This window comes from Elaeis guineensis, chromosome 6 (assembly GCF_000442705.2).
Source record: "Elaeis guineensis isolate ETL-2024a chromosome 6, EG11, whole genome shotgun sequence".
In the NCBI taxonomy this organism is placed as follows: Eukaryota; Viridiplantae; Streptophyta; class Magnoliopsida; order Arecales; family Arecaceae; genus Elaeis; species Elaeis guineensis.
This window is the reverse complement of record NC_025998.2, coordinates 54,689,576-54,703,051: the sequence shown is the minus strand read 5'-3', so window position 1 is coordinate 54,703,051 and position 13,476 is coordinate 54,689,576. Positions and strand designations below refer to the sequence as shown.

At 36.5% G+C, this 13,476-nt stretch overlaps 1 non-coding gene across 1 annotated transcript; it reads left to right on the top strand.

The window, feature by feature from the left end:
• Positions 1 to 10,311: 10,311 nt before the first annotated feature.
• LOC140858921 (small nucleolar RNA R71) lies at positions 10,312 to 10,418 on the top strand. Its single transcript, XR_012142325.1, has one exon. It is a non-coding gene; the product is annotated as a small nucleolar RNA R71 (small nucleolar RNA).
• Positions 10,419 to 13,476: the final 3,058 nt, after the last annotated feature.

The window sequence follows — 13,476 nt, the reverse complement described above, 5'->3', positions numbered from 1 at the left end:
AGGGGTCGACTCATGAGTCGACTCATGCTTCAGGAGTCGACTCATGAGTCGACTTCTGTTGCAACAGACCAGAAGATCTGATTTCTGAATTTTTCGGCTCAAATCAGCAGAGGTCGACTCATGAGTCGACTCATGCCTTGTGGGTCGACTCATGAGTCGACTCACAGGTTGTGCCAAGCCAAAAATCCAGCGTGCCATGGGAATTTTTTTTTGTGCCATTCAGCTCATAGTGCCATGAGTTGACTCATGAGTCGACTCATGCACTTCAAACCTTCATAACTTCAAAAATATTAGTCCAAACCAATGAAATTTTCACCAATAGATTTCAAATCATTTTTTCTACCAAATGGTACTATCAAATCAGGATTTTAATGAAATTATGATTTTGCCCTTGAAGAGCATAAGGACTTTTTTAATTGATTGTATCCCTTCAATCTGCTTTGTAATCATCAAAATCAATCTAGGAGCAACAATCTCCCCTTTTTGATGATGACAAAACATATGACAAAAATATTTATGTTAATGCATTAATTTCAAAAGAATCCATTATAGGTGTATATGCTTGAAAAGAGTATGATTCTTTTGGCATGTAATATAAATGCAAAAATAGTTTGTCCATTTTCTTACAGATTTGTAAAGGGTATTAGATCATTTTGAGTTCAAGATATTTCAGAGCAAGAGAAGATAAATAACTTTTTCTATGTATCAGAGCAAAAATAATTTTTACAATGATATCAGAAAAGATTTTATAATGTATCAGAGCAAAAAAAATTTTTTTAATGTATCAGAGAAAATTTCATTCAGTATCCGAGCAAATGTTATAATATTTTAGAGAAACCTTCACACTGTATCGGATCAAATGTTATCATGTATCAGATCAAGTTGAAAGAAATTGTAGGATGAATCAGAGTAAAACAAATTTCTTATTGATGTTCAAAGTGAGTAAAATTTCAAAAGCAAGTTTGAATATCAGAGCATATATAAAAAAATACTTATTTGCATTGTACTCATGATTTTGCTTTTGATGGATTAAAGTTTTGTCTGATACCAAATTTCTCTGTCTGATACCAAATTTCGATACCAAAATTTCTCAAAGTTTTGTTTAATCTTTCAATCCTTGTTTTTGTCTAATTTCTCTAATATTTGTTTAATTTCTTCAATATTTGTTTTAATTTAATTTCTCCCCTTTTTCTCATAATTTAGGGTTTTGCTTTTTGTCTAATTTCAATTTTTGTTTAATTTTAATTTCTCCCCCTTTTTGACATCATCAAACATAGTTAACTCTTTCTTTTCCTTTTCTGAAAATATTCTTTAATTTCTTCCTCTTTAGAGTTTTTCACAGATGTTTGCTCCCCCTTAATATAGCAATTATCAATAGCAAACAACAACAAGGAGAAGATAATATTTCAATAGATGTATCAGAGATTGAAATATAACCAAAATATAATCATTACAAAGAGGTAGAAATATAGGTAAAAGATGATTCCATTAAATCATAATTGTTTCAATACATAGAATTCAACCAGCTAAATGTCAATACATGGCCCCAAGGTATAGATCCTAGAACAAGATACTAACTCCTAAGATCTAGATAAGTCAATGATCAGAGTCATCAGATATAGGGTGAGGGATGATGGATCAGAAGTGCGTCCTCTACCCCGTCTGCCTCTGCCACGAGTGGAGGTGATGGCACGAGCAGGAGAACGAGATGAACTAGGTGGCTGAGAATGCTGAGATACTAGGGCTGATATCATGAGTCTGATAGAATCAAGTACGTTCAGTGCTCTGGAAACAGATTGAAGTAGAGCAGTGAACTGGGTGGTAGCATGCTCACTCGATCCTCTGATCTCTTTCCTCAGTAGCTCATATCCACCTTCTAGTGCTCCTCTGAGCCTGCCAGCCTCTGCAGTGAGGTCTGTGACCTCAATGGTAGACTCCTGTGGCTGGGGATGGGCCAATGCAAGGACTTGCCCCTGCAAGTCAAGAACTCTGCCAGTTAGTCTCCAGACTGTATCCTCAAGCTGCTGTATCCTGACGGACTGATCTGAAATCATCTGAAATATAGTGGAGATGTGGGGAGTAATGGTCTGATCAGAAGAAGTAGCTCCAGGTGCAAAAGAAGTACTACTCCACTGGCTAGACAACAAAGAAGCCACACGCTGAGATATATGCTCGATCTGATCATCAGCCAGTCTGAACTCTGATGGAGGTGCTCTGCTCTCTGGCTGATACACTGGTGTGGGCATCCTAGTAAACTCAGAAGGGCCAGCCTCAGTATCATGAATGAACTGGGTATCTGGTGAAGCTGCCCTGAAATCATGTACAGGAGAAGATGGACCTTCTTCTTCTACTCTGCCTTCAGTTCTGTCTTCAGCTCTTTCCTCAGCTCTCTCCTCAGCTCTTTCTTCAGAGCCCTTGATCCAACCACCAACAGTCTTTGTAATTCCCATTCGGTGTAGGCTGTGTTGGTTGAAAGTGTCCACATGTGAGAGCTTGGTAGGTGTCTCCCCCTCACAGCTAACTCCAAACCTCCTAAAAACTCTAGTAAGGGCCATACCATAAGGCAAGTGTGCCTTGGATCTGTTCAAAGTTTCTCTCATGGCCTCTATCATAAGTGTAGGGAGGTTTAGGGGGGTCTGAGTGATGATATGAAACATGACACATACATCTCTGCCAGATAGTAAGTCATGTCTACCACTCCTAGGAAAGAATAGTTTTGTCACAATCTGATGCAGGACCCTCATCTCAATGGACAGTAGCTTTGCTTCCAATCTGTTTAAACTTCCTGAAAAATCTTCTCCTAAGATAATTCTGATCCCTTCTTCTTTAATTGGGAGTTCCATATATGAGTATCCTTCACTAGGCAACTGAAGTATCTCTCCCAATATCCTAGAATCCAAACAGATGTCAATCTCCTTTACAGTTGAAGTCACAGACCCGTTTCCATAATTTAGGTTCTGGTAGAACTCTCTGACTAGATCAACATAGGTGACTTCCTTAAGAGAGCAATAAAGTTCCCATCCTTGATTTTTGATCTTGGTAGCAAAAGTAAAGCCTTCTTTCTCAAAGAACCGAAAATCTATATTTTTCCCGGTTTCTACTTTTCTATCAGAAAGAAGATTTACACTGGGGCTTATGGAGGGTTGAGAGGGACCTTGAGCAGGTACTGAAACTGGATTGGGAACAGTGGAAGACTGAGCATGCCTTTTCTTTCGGACAATTTCCTCAGGCTCTCGGATTGATTTCCTTCTTTGGGGAAGTTTCATCTTTGGAGCCATATCCAATAAGGTAGCAGACAAGAAGACTTGAATTCAGTGGAGGAGGGATCACAAAAGAGTAAAGAAGAATTTTGGTGGAGAAAAGAAGTGGATTTTGAATGAACGGTGAAGTTCTAGGGCACGTTCCACCCGCGCCTAACACTGCGAGAAAGCACAGAAAAATCCTTTTCAAGGAGGCGATTTTTGGTGGAGAGGAGGAGGGAGAATTGCCTCAGAATTGTTCCTTGGATTTGGAGCAAAACAGAAGTTTGGAGAGGACGGCTTTCGGAAGGAAGACGACGAGAAGATGAGTCGTCTCATAAACAAGGTTTTCCGTTTTAAAAACAATGAACCCGATGGAAGTTGGTGGGATTTACAAGTTTGCCATTGAGTCGACTCATGGGGGTCGACTCATGAAGTTCAGAAAATCAGGAAAAATGCAAATAAATTCCAGAAAAATTCAAAATTTTGGGAGAAAGAATTTTGCTCAATGATAAGTTTTTAGAGTGATAAAACTAAGCTTTTGGAACCAGGATAGATGTTGAAAATTGAGCTCTAAGAGTTTTTGACATCTATTCTTTGGAAATTGAGAAATTTCAGACAAATGGATCTAGAATTCCTAGATTTCTCCTAATTTCACAGAATCTTTCCTCACTAAGGGCCTTTGTAAAGATATCAGCTAATTGATTTTCAGTGCAAACATATTCAAGAATTATATTTTTGTTTTGAACATGTTCTCTTATAAAATGATGTCTTATCTCAATATGTTTAGATCTTGAATGTTGTATTGGATTTTTAGATAGATTTATAGCACTTGTATTATCACATTTTATTGGTGTTTCATTAAGTTTGATTCCAAAATCTTCGAGTTGTTGCTTAATCCACAAGATTTGAGCACAACAACTTCCGGCTGCAATGTATTCGGCCTCAGCCGTAGACAGTGCCACCGAATTTTGTTTCTTGCTAAACCATGAGATTAGGTTAACTCCAAGAAATTGGCAAGTTCCACTTGTGCTTTTTCTATCTAATTTACATCCAGCAAAATCAGCATCAGAATATCCTAACAAATTAATTTGTGAGTCCTTAGAGTACCATAACCCTATAGTTTGTGTACCATTTAAGTATCTAAGGATTCTTTTAACAGCATTCAAATGAGATTCCTTAGGATTAGATTGATATCTTGCACATAAGCAAACACTAAACATGATATCAGGCCTACTTGCAGTTAAATATAATAATGAGCCAATCATACCTCTATAGTATTTTAAGTCTACGCTTTTACCTTCATCATCCTTGTCAAGCTTACATGAGGGACTCATTGGTGTGCCAATTGGTTTGCAGTTCTCCATTCCAAATCTTTTGAGTAGTTCCTTGGTGTACTTGCTTTGGGTGATGGAGATTCCCTCTTTTGATTGTTTGATTTGGAGTCCGAGGAAGAAGGTGAGTTCTCCCATCATGCTCATCTCGAACTCTCCCTGCATAAGCTTAGCAAAGTCTTGACAAAGGGATTCATTAGTAGACCCAAAAATTATGTCATCAACATAAATTTGTATAATTAGCATATCATTTTGGTTTCTTTTAATAAATAGAGTTGTATCCACATTGCCTCTTGAGAAACCATTATTTAGTAGAAATTTGCTTAGCCTTTCATACCATGCTCTAGGTGCTTGTTTTAGACCATATAAAGCTTTATTTAATCTGAAGACATGATTGGGAAAAGCATGATTTTCAAATCCAGGGGGTTGTTCTACATATACTTCTTCAGAAATATATCCATTTAAAAATGCACTTTTAACATCCATTTGAAATAGTTTGAATTTCATAAAGCAAGCATAAGCAAGTAGAAGTCTAATGGCTTCTAATCTAGCAACAGGTGCAAAGGTTTCATCAAAATCAATTCCTTCTTCTTGATTATATCCCTTAGCAACCAGTCTTGCTTTATTTCTAATTACATTTCCATGCTCATCTAATTTGTTTCTAAAGACCCATTTTGTGCCAATTATTGAATAATCTTTAGGTCTTTTCACTAAGGTCCAAACATTATTTCTTTCAAATTGACTGAGTTCTTCTTGCATAGCATTAATCCAGTTATGATCATTTTCAGCTTCTTCAAAAGTTTTAGGTTCAAGTTGAGATACAAAAGCACAATGATTAAGTACATCTCTAAGTGAAGAACGTGTTTTTACCCCATGCATAGGATCACCGATAATTAATTCCTTAGGGTGGTTGTGAACATACCTCCATTCCTTGGGTAAGTCATTTGTACCTTGAGGTTGTTCTTGAATTTCTTCACCTTTCTCATTTTGTTCATCTTCTTGATCCTTGTCTTCTGGAGTTGCTGAATCTTTTAGAGTGATCTCCTTCATACCTTCTATTAGTGGATCTGCATCATCAACACCCTTATTCTTCCTTGAAGGAAGATCGTTAGATTCATCAAAGACAACATGTATGGACTCCTCAACTACTAAGGTTCTTTTGTTGAACACTCTAAATGCTTTACTAGTGGAGGAGTAACCTAGAAGGATTGCTTCATCTGATTTTGCATCAAATTTACCAAGTTTTTCTTTGCCATTATTTAATACAAAACATCGGCAACCAAAAACATGAAAATAGGCAATATTTGGTTTTCTTCCTTTCCAAAGTTCATAGGGGTTTTCTTTAAAAATTGTCTTATTAAAGCACGATTTAAAATGTAACATGCTGTGTTAATAGCTTCCGCCCAAAAATATTTTGGAAGGTTGCTTTCACAGAGCATGGTACGGGCCATTTCTTCTAAGGTTCTATTTTTCCTTTCAACTACCCCATTTTGTTGGGGTGTCCTAGGAGCAGAGAAGTTGTGGCCAATTCCATTTTCATCACAAAAATTTTCAAAGTCATGATTTTCAAATTCTGTTCCATGATCACTTCTAATATTTTGAATTGAAAACCCTTTTTCATTAGTGACTTTTCGATGAAATTTCGTGAAAATTTGAAAAGTTTCATTTTTGTGAGCTAAAAAGAAAACCCAAGTAAAACGAGAGTAATCATCAATTATTACAAATCCATATCGTTTTCCTCCTAGACTAGTGGTTTTAGTTGGTCCAAATAAATCCATATGTAAGAGCTCTAAAGGTCTAGAAGTTGAAATAGTGTTTTTGGATTTGAATGATACTCTAGTTTGTTTACCTAATTGGCATGCATCACAGATTCTATCCTTTTCAAAATTCAATTTTGGCAAACCGAGAACTAAATCCTTTTTGATTAATTTTGAAAGAGAATGCATGCTAATATGTGCAAGTCTACGATGCCACAGCCAACTAGTCTCATTTATTTTAGCATTTAAGGAAACTAGGCATTGCATGTCTAATTTAGTTAAATTATTCAAGTCTACCATATAAACATTGCCATGCCTATGTCCTATAAATTTAATGCCATCGTTAATAGGACTCGTCACAATGCATACAGATGATTCAAAACTTACTTTATACCCTTTATCACAGAATTGACTAATGCTAAGTAAGTTATGCTTTAAACCTTTAACAAGTAAAACATTCTCAATGTATTTGGAGGGAGTGATACCAATGTTACCTATCCCGATGATCTTTCCTTTGCCATTATCTCCAAAGGTGACCATCCCTCCATCCTTAGCATCAAACGTGATGAATTGTGATTCATCACCAGTCATGTGTCTCGAGCATCCGCTGTCAAGATACCATTTCCTGTTTCCTTCTTGGGATGCTAGACACACCTGCAAGCACAGATCAAGTTTCTGTCTTAGGTACCCAAGCTTTCTTGGGTCCTTTCAGGTTAGTCAGAATGGTTCCTTTTGGAACCCATATTTTCTTTGTGTTTGCATATTTGTTAATAAGACATGTGTATGATTTATGTCCTATTCTTCCATATTTAAAACAAGTAATATTTGTAGGCTTTTTGTTTGAATAATTTGCATAAATATCCTTCAAAAATTTTTGTTTCTTCAGGGGTTTGTAACCAAGTCCAGCCTTATCATATATAGCTTTCTGATTATCAAGGATCATATTTAGCTTGTTTGAACTTAAGGTGAACTTATCTACTATAGATTTCAGTCTGTTAATTTCATCCTTAAAGTTTTGATTTTCTTGAATCAATGTGAATTTTTCAATTGAAAGAATTTCAGCTTGTTTCACTAAGGACTGATTTTTCAATTTCAGCTCTTTGTTTTTCTTCCCTAGTTTCTTTAATTCATCAATTGAATCATAGAAAGCTTCATGCAATTCTTCAAAAGTAAATTCACTAGTGGATTCAGAAGTTTCCTCATTTTCATGTGCCATCAGGCACAGATTGGCTTGTTCGGTTGAGGTTTCCTCGTCGGAGCTTGAGTCATCACTCGCACTCCAGGTCGCCATCATTGCCTTCTTTTTGAATTTCTTTGGACCTTTCTTCAATAGAGGACATTCGGATCTGAAATGTCCTGGCTTCTTGCACTCGTAGCATATAGGGGTTTGATCTTTCTCCTTTTCTATGCTTTGATCTCCTTTTGTAAATTTCTTTCTCATCCCCTGTTTCCTTTTTCTTAGAAACTTCTTGAATTTCCGGGTGATGAGAGCCATCTCCTCATCCTGATCTTCATCTTCAGAGTCATCTGTTTCATAATCAGGTGAAGTTGTGGATTTGAGGGCAATGGTTCTTTTCTTTTTGATTTCATCCTCTTGATGTTGCATCATGCTAAGTTCATGAGTCATCAAGGATCCAAGAAGCTCTTCTAGAGGTAGAGTGTTCAAGTCCTTTGCTTCTTGGATGGCAGTCACCTTGGCTTCCCAAGTTCTTGGCAGTGACCTGAGAATCTTCCTTACAAGTTCACTGTTAGTATAAGATTTGCCAAGACTCTTTAAACCATTGATTATATCAGTAAAACGAGTAAACATAGCAGTTATGGACTCATCATGCTCTATTTTGAACAATTCATATTTATGTACAAGCATGTTTATTTTAGACTCTTTTACTTGATTTGTTCCCTCATGGGTGACTTCTAATCTATTCAATATTTCTTTAGCAGATGCACAAGTAGAAATGCGATTAAATTCACTAGCATCTAGTGCACAATAAAGAACATTCATAGCTTTGGCATTTAATTGTGCCAATTTCTTGTCAACCTCATCCCATTCTTTCTCGGATTTGGTTGACTCCTCACCATCTATAATCTTGGTGGGTGTGTGAGGACCATTCACTATGATACTCCACATATCATAGTCGAGTGCTTGTATGAAAATCTTCATCCGAGCTTTCCAATAGGTGTAATTAAACCCATTGAAAAGTGGAGGTCGGTTTGTTGATTGCCCCTCAGCTAGAGAAGTTCCAACATGGGTTGCCATAGATCTTTGGCTCTTTGATTGTTAGATCAAAGAAGGGCTAGAGCACTGGCTCTGATACCACTTGTTGCCCAGCTATGCAACCCAAGAGGGGGGGTGAATTGGGTTTCTAAAAATTTTAAGCCCAACAAATGACTTATGAAGAACAAAACAATGGCTTTAAATCAATATTAATTAACTAAAGCAGTATTGCAAGGATATAATAAAGAAATAAGATAAAGCGATAAAGCACACCACAAACACAAGGATTTATAGTGGTTCGGTGCTAACCTTGCACCTACGTCCACTCCCCAAGATCCCACTTGGGAATTTTAATCCACTATCCTTTGTATTCAACCCGAATACAAAACGTCGGAAACTCCGACACTAGCTATCCCAAGCTAGAATACAGGACGTCGGAAACTCCGACCCTAGCTATCCCAAGCTAGAACACTTGTTTCCCGGGTACAAGCCAACCCAAAACACTCCGATTTCAGGTTCGGATCAACCTTTCCTTGTTTTGGAAATCCTCCAAAAACAAGAGCAAAAACTCACAAAGAGTAAGAATATTTAGAGCACAGATGAATACAAAAACAGCTCCTTAAATGAGCAAATATAACAATAAAAACTTTACTCAAATGAAGAACCCCTTTTTCAGATTTTCTCAAGATGAATAAACGGTTGAACGCTTGAGAAGAGGTTGATTGTTGATTGAAGATCTCTTGAAAGCTTTGAACGATCTCTAGATCAAGGTTGAAACGATAGGCATGAAGAATTCTCTCCTTGAAAGATCTTTCTTTTCTCTTTCACAATCTCTCTGGTATATTGTGGATCCTCTCTCTTTTTCTATGGATATTTCTTTGATCTCAGGCTTTTTCTTGCAAATTTCGGATCCTCTCTTCTGTTCTTCTCTTTTTCTTCTTTTTCTCTTCTCATTTGATTTCACGTTTGATCCGCTATTTAATCTGCAATTTCTTTCATCATTTAAAGCATTTTGTAGCATTAGAAGCAAGAGAAAACAATTTAGGTAGATAAAGAGCCGTTAGAGGATTTTTAGGAAGCATAAATGACAATTAAAATGGGCAAAAAAATAGCCGTTGCTGACATTTCCCGTCGCAGGGGTCGACTCATGAGTCGACTCATGCTTCAGGAGTCGACTCATGAGTCGACTTCTGTTGCAACAGACCAGAAGATCTGATTTCTGGATTTTTCGGCTCAAATCAGCAGAGGTCGACTCATGAGTCGACTCATGCCTTGTGGGTCGACTCATGAGTCGACTCACAGGTCGTGCCAAGCCAAAAATCCAGCGTGCCATGGGAATTTTTTTTGTGCCATTCAGCTCATAGTGCCATGAGTTGACTCATGAGTCGACTCATGCACTTCAAACCTTCATAACTTCAAAAATATTAGTCCAAACACAATGAAATTTTCACCAATAGATTTCAAATCATTTGTTCTACCAAATGGTACTATCAAATCAGGATTTTAGTGAAATTACGATTTTGCCCTTGAAGAGCATAAGGACTTTTTTAATTGATTGTATCCCTTCAATCTGCTTTGTAATCATCAAAATCAATCTAGGAGCAACAGTTTCCCACTGTAAATTTTTCTCGGCTAGGTCTTCTAAGAATTGCCAAGCTTCAGTAGTTTCTTTGTCCATAAATTGGCCTTGGCACATGGACTCTAGCATGGTTCTTGAGTTTGAATCTAACCCCTCATAGATGATCTGGCATAGTCTCCAAGTTTCTATTCCATGGTGTGGGCATTGGGTCAAAAGATTCTTGAAACGATCAAAGTACTTCCAAAATGATTCACCAGCTAGTTGGTAAAATTGATTTATTTCATTCCTAATCCTAGCTGTTTTATGATGGGGGAAATACTTTTTTAAAAATGTTCTCACAAAGCCCTCCCAAGTAGTGACAGAATAGTTTGGCAGACTATAAAGCCACTTCTTAGCATTGTCCTTAAGGGCAAAGTTGATTAATCTAAGTTTGACCTCATCCTCTGTTAATTGCAGTTTCATGGTTGCACATACCTCCTCAAATTCTCTAATAAATATATAAGCATCTTCTAATCCTGTGAATTTTGGAAGCATATTTATGATTTGAGGTTTGATTTCAAAATTGTTAGCTGTGGGTTGTGGCAACCTGATACAAGATGGTTGGATGGAGCCAACTGGATAACACAAATCCTTAAGGGTCATGGGTTGGATTGGTTCAGCCATTGGAACAACAGGAATTGACTCAATTCTAACTAGACGACCCGACACTCTTCTCCACACACGAGGTGTACGGTTCTCGATGTTTATACAATTTTTTTTTTTTTTTTATAAAATTTTTATGTATAAGGAAAAGAAAGAAAAGAGAAAAAGTTCTAAAGAGAAGATCCTAAGGAGTCCTAAATCTAAAGAAAAGTAACCAAATTAATTTAAATTTTAAATTTTTTTTTTTTTTTCAAACAAGTGAATCAATAAATTAAACTCAATCTATCCTAGGGTTAACCTAAATCTAGACAGCTCCTAACTGTTCCAAGATGACCCTTCAAACCTTCCAAGTGGAGATTGATCAACTAGTTAGCCAGGTAAGTATAAGAGGTGGGAGGTTCACTCATCGTTGCCTTTCTAGACACCAAACGAGTTGGCCAGGCCAGCAATTGAACCAATTTAACAAACCACCCTCAGGGATTTGCCTAGACACCAACTAATCAAACAACTCAAACTTGGTAGAACTCTTAGGGTTCCTTGTCCTATTGAGCTCGAATTCCTTAAGGTTGACGTCTAATTGATTTTAAGATTAAAAGTCTAGGTAATGCAATATGATGGAGATGGTTTTTGGGCTAAGGAAGGGTAATGAAATCCCCACCTTATCTTGTTAATGGGTTGATGCCCTTAGATTAATTATGAAAATACAAATACAAATAAACAAGATGACCAAGAATGTAAAAGATTTTAATTTAGAATTTTTTTTTATTTTGATATTTTACTTCACGATTATGAAATGTCTTTTGTTTTGTTTTATATTTTTTTTTTTTTTGTGATTAAGTAAATTCAAATGATTAGGTCTAAAAGCAAAAGTAATTAACTAAAAATAATAAAAGAGAAATTAGAAGCGTACCTGAGTTTTCCAGCAATCACCAACTAAATATAGAAACCTAAAGAAGAAAAAAAAAAAAGAGAGTTATAACGCACGAAGAACAAATATTTGAAAATAATTTAAAACGCCAGATCCCCGGCAACGACGCCAAAAACTTGATGTTCAAATCTTAAAATTTGTAAATAAAACCGCAAGCGCACGGTGTGCAGAGTAGCACGACCAGCGAGTACGGGTCGATCCCACAGAGACTTGGTTTTAAAAATGATTTTCAAATCTATGCTCAAGTGAGCTTTAACAAAAATCGAAAGTCGAAAGTTGTTTGCTAAAGACAATAAGACTAAGGATCTAGGGTTTTTGAATCCACTAGATCTAGATTAGGGAATTCTACCTAAAATTTTTCTTATTGATCCTAACGACTACTCCTCTTGTCTTTCCCAAGCATAGATTATGAAGGGACTAAGGCCCAACGATAACCTATCAAGATTCTTTACAGGGGAGTAGTAACTAGGATCCCTTAGGGTTTTCTCCTCCTATGCACTGAATCAAGCATGAACTATGAAGGGACTCTGACCCAACTATAGTTCATCAAAAATTCTTGGCAAAAGAGGAAGAAAAAGAAACCCTAAGAAAAAGAAAGAACTCTATGTAAAATCCCTACTCATGATCTAGCTTCATCGCAAATCCTAGAAGGGATGCTTAGCTAGACATGATCTAAATCTACTTGCAAAATTTAAATGCAGAAAAATAAACTACCCTAATTTCATAAATTAAACTATCATAATTGCATAAATTTAAACTGCATAATTTAAACTAACCTAATTGCATAAAATTAAATTGCATAAATTAAACTATCCTAATTGCAAGAAAAATAAATTGCATAATGTAAAGAGATGAAATTACATAAAAATAAGATTTTATATATAAAAAAAAATTTATTACAAAAACCTCAAAGCTCGAGGCTTGAAAAGAGAGCTAAAAACCCCACTATCTAGGGTTACAAGCTTAATCGGAAGGAAGAATACATAAAACAAGGGCCTTTGGGGGCTTTTTATAGGCATTTGGGGGTTATAAGGTTTTCAAAACTTCCGATGTGGGACTAAGAGGTTTTAGGGGGTTTATGGTGCGCCGATGGGTCCATGATCCATGCGCCTGTTGCTGTGGACCAGGCGGCTAACCAGATCACCAAATCAGTTGATTTTTGACCAATTTTGATCTGATTTGACTCGGGTTTGACCCAATTGAGTCTTCTTTCTTCATTCTTCAATTCCTGGGTCAATTTAACTCCGTTTTGCATAAAATTTGCGCCGTTGGAATCCTCTTTCCTTGTTCTTTCTATTGATGATCTCTTCTTCTGCAAAATATAATAACAAGTATCAATTTCTTAATAAAGTTAGATAATTTAGATATTAATTGATACTTTTTATGTCAATTTGTGACATAAATCAATGGACCACCAGCAAAGGGTGTATATTATATGATATAAAAGTCACAAAAATTTTTAAACAAATCTGGATAAAATCAGTGCCATAAAGGAGTTTTGGTTTCCTAAAACTCTATCTCATAGAATTTGAAATCCAAACTAATTTCTACTTTGACTTGATCCACAACCACTTTCCATGTAAGGGAGAAATAGAGGGAAGTTTTGGTCATGTGTGAAGACCTGGGAGTGAAGTTTTGTCACACAAAATAAGAGAGAGTGGGCGTAGGATAAGAGAGAGTGGGCATGGGGGCTAAATTGGTGCAAGGTGGAATCCTAGTCTTACTAGGATTCAATCTATGTCTTGTTCCAATTTGATTTCTCAAACCAAATCAAATCAAAAT